This window comes from Peromyscus californicus, unplaced genomic scaffold, assembly GCF_007827085.1.
Source record: "Peromyscus californicus insignis strain IS unplaced genomic scaffold, ASM782708v3 Scaffold_12__1_contigs__length_115047231, whole genome shotgun sequence".
NCBI lineage: Eukaryota > Metazoa > Chordata > Mammalia > Rodentia > Cricetidae > Peromyscus > Peromyscus californicus.
The window spans coordinates 47,780,481-47,784,207 of NW_026294413.1; the positions used below are offsets into that span (position 1 = coordinate 47,780,481).

The following is a 3,727-nucleotide window of genomic DNA, read 5'->3' on the forward strand; positions in this document are numbered from 1 at the left end:
CATTCTAACAAGCCAGCCGCTTCAGGATCGTGGGAAGCACAGTCACACCAGCAAATTCTGTGACCATGAGCCTGTCACCTCACCTCTTTGGCTTCAAAGTGAGTTCCTAGGCCAGAAACAAGGCTCTCTGGAACTCCTTGATGGTGGGTAAGGCATCATGCATGTCCATAGATGGTAGTTTGGGTAGAAGTGTTGTGTGCAGGTGATACATCTACAACTAGAATAAGTATCTATTCCATGAAGGACAAAGTGCCGCCCTTTCCATGAGGAAAGGGATCTAATACAATCAGCCTGCCACAGTGTTCCTCTCTGCTGCTGGCAAGTTTGGCGCTCAGCAGCAGCCACAGCCAGGTCGACCTTGGCAAGTGGAAGGTCATGTTGCTAGCCCATCTATAGCCTCCAGCCCCACTTTGTCATAAGCCCATTGCCCAGTGACAGGAATGGCTGGAGAAATCACTGACTACTATGCACGGAATGGACTGTCCTGTCTATTTGATTGTCCTCCTCTGATGAGGTCACCATCTGATGGGCATTTACATGTGACACAAATATCTTCACATCCTTAGCCCATTTGGAGAGGTCAAGCCACATATCTCTTCCCAGAATATCTTTCTCACCAATCTTCCAGCTCTGCTCCTCCCCAGCCCCCGACCATCCGATCAACCCATTGGCTACAGCCCATGAACTAATATATAATAAGCCACATTGCCCTCCAAGTGAAATGTTTGACATTGTACACTGCCTGGAGTTCTGTCTACTGCAAAAATTTCCCCTTACCACTGTCCTTCAGGGATGTCCCAGGATGGGGCTATGATAGTGCCAATATCTTTTCCCCATATGATCTCTGTATAGCTAGCGTGCAGCACCATCTGTAAATTAGGCCACAGACTCCTCTTTCTCAGTCACTTTTATGCTTGGGGATAAAAGACACCATATCGGGAGTATGGATTGTAGGCATTTGGCCACTTCTTTATGTAACTCACCCATGCCTTCAGGAACTGCTCAAGCCCAATCACAAATATACCACTTTGATTTAATGGTGGATTACTGCCGCGCATGTCCAATTTTATGGCTTGGTGGATCAAATCATTCCCAGTTCACGATGGGCAGCTCAGGTTGCATGTTAAATTGGTGGCCTGTTGTCAAGTGTTGAGTTCCCACCAAGGCCTTGCAGCAGGCCAGAAACTGTCTCTCAAAGGGAGACTATCTGTTTGCAGAAGGCAGCAGGGCCCGGCTCCAAAGGCGTCCATTGTGATTCACCTGGGAGGGCCTGCCAAAGCTGCAAATAGCATTGCCACCTGCCTCTGACGAGTGACAAACAGCTGTCACTTGTCACAGAACCTTCACCCCTCTTCTGGGTCCCAGTCAGAATGTGCAATGACGAATTCCTCTCTTTAAAAGGAATGTAATTGTATGCCCCCCACCACAGGACTCACTGACGTTCTTTGTTACACTTACTTATTTTTGTGTGCGTGCGAGCATGCACATGCCATGGCACTCATGTGGGGGGTCAAAACATAATTTTAGGAGTGGTTTGGGGGCTAGAACCCTGGTCATCGTATCAGGCTTAGCAGCAAGCTCCTCTATCTGCCCAGGCAGCTCCCACTGGCCTGACCCCCAGAAAGTTTCCTGAGGTAGGCGGCCCTTGAATTTTGGTTGGATTTACATCTCACCCCCTGACAGGAAAATTCTGTAGTCCAGAGGTGCACTTCCTCCCACTCACACAGCACAACTAGCATAATGTCATCCTTGTAATAGACTGGTGTCATACCACCCATATAATGACTGTTGTCAGGCATGCTTATTTATCCAAAACTCTGTGAAACATTTAAAAGTCCATTTACTGGGACTAAGGTTAAGTGCTCGCCTTCCTAGCAACAAGGACCTGAGTTCAGTCCCCAGAACACACAAAAGCCAGGCAGACCAAGCCTGAAGAACTACACCCAAGATTTCCCTCCACAGCACTTAACCTTAGTCCCAGTAAATGGACTTTTAAATGTTTCACAGAGTTTTGGATAAATAAGCATGCCTGACAACAGTCATTATATGGGTGGTATGACACCAGTCTATTACAAGGATGACATTATGCTAGTTGTGCTGTGTGAGTGGGAGGAAGTGCACCTCTGGACTACAGAATTTTCCTGTCAGGGGGTGAGATGTAAATCCAACCAAAATTCAAGGGCCGCCTACCTCAGGAAACTTTCTGGGGGTCAGGCCAGTGGGAGCTGCCTGGGCAGATAGAGGAGCTTGCTGCTAAGCCTGATACGATGACCAGGGTTCTAGCCCCCAAACCACTCCTAAAATTATGTTTTGACCCCCCACATGAGTGCCATGGCATGTGCATGCTCGCACAGCACACTAAGTTCCTTTATTAAACACTCTACTATGAATGTGCCACCAAAACTCCCTGACAGAAATAATGCTATCTAATAATAACATAGTGTGTTAAATTATCCTCGTTCACATTGGGTGCTCAATAAACATCACCTGCTATTGTTAGGATCTGCGTTTTCTGATCAGATCTGCCCTAACTAGTTTAATAAATAATGAACTGGCCAATCGATCGTTTTCTCCTCTAAAATCCCGTTGGTGATTTCGTTCTGTTGTGTTTTGAGACAAGGTCTCACTGCGCAGCCCAGTCTGACTGAGAAATGGTGCAGTCCTCTTCGCCTCCCAGATTGTGGGGTGGCAGGCCTGAGCCACCGCAGCGGCAGGAATTTTAATAAGCATACATTCTGCCTTTGGTCCTCCTGAAGGATGACGTTTGTTCCCCCTGAGAATCTGAAAGAACTTGGATGGAGTGGGTTTCACAGCCACGGGGAGGCCAAGTCGTTTTCATGGACATTTTTCAATGTTGGTAGTTTGGGAACAAACTGCGAGTTTCAAAGAATTCAACCCCCGTGGAGGCGAATGGAGCCTCAAACCCCTGTGGGTTTTCCTATCTGCACATGTCAGGACAGGTAAAGGGGTGCAGGGTTGGGGCGGAGGGGTGTGAGACACCTGAGCGCTGGCCACACCGGAATACTGCGATTTCTGATTCTAGTCAAACGTGAATGCTGGAAGGTTTCGCTCACTCACTCATGCATTCATTCATTCATTCAGTTTTAAACAAATAGATTAGGGAAGAAGGTGTGTTTTTACTGTTGCTGACACAGCCTCGCCGCTGAATATTTCTGAAAATCTGTTTTTCCACCCTCTCCTCTCTGAACATTAGCGAAATGGGACGGGTGAATCGCAAGTCCGGGAGTCCTGCTCTCCTGGGAGGAAGGATTAAGCACATGCCTGACATCACGTGACCGCAGTCTCTAACCCTGTTCTTTGGTCTTTCTCCCGCCGCGACGACTCAGAGAGGCGTCTGTAAATTCAGTTCGTCTTAAAAACTCTCCTCTTGTGTCAGGCCAGTGTAAACCTAGTGTCTTCATTCTAAAAGGTTTTGGCGTTCCCACACCGGGAGTCGAACCCGGGCCGCCTGGGTGAAAACCAGGAATCCTAACCGCTAGACCATGTGGGAGACGACGAATGCAGGGCCGAGCTCAGGCAAATTGAGTCTCTTTGCTTTGCTCCTCCCACGGTCTGCAGATTCTGCACATGACTGTAAATCTGATTTGCGCATGCGTGAACCCACTTTCCTGCTGTGCGCTCCGCTCTGCTGCAATCCCGGCTTTTTGTGGCACATCGGATCCACTGGACACGGCCCTGCCCTGGTTCTGCTGGTCTACACGGGACC

General features: G+C 48.5%; 1 non-coding gene across 1 annotated transcript; it reads right to left on the minus strand.

Annotated features, from left to right (window-relative positions):
* Positions 1 to 3,439: 3,439 nt before the first annotated feature.
* On the minus strand, positions 3,440 to 3,511 carry Trnae-uuc (transfer RNA glutamic acid (anticodon UUC)). Its single transcript has one exon. It is a non-coding gene; the product is annotated as a tRNA-Glu (tRNA).
* Between the last annotated feature and the right edge of the window lie 216 nt (positions 3,512 to 3,727).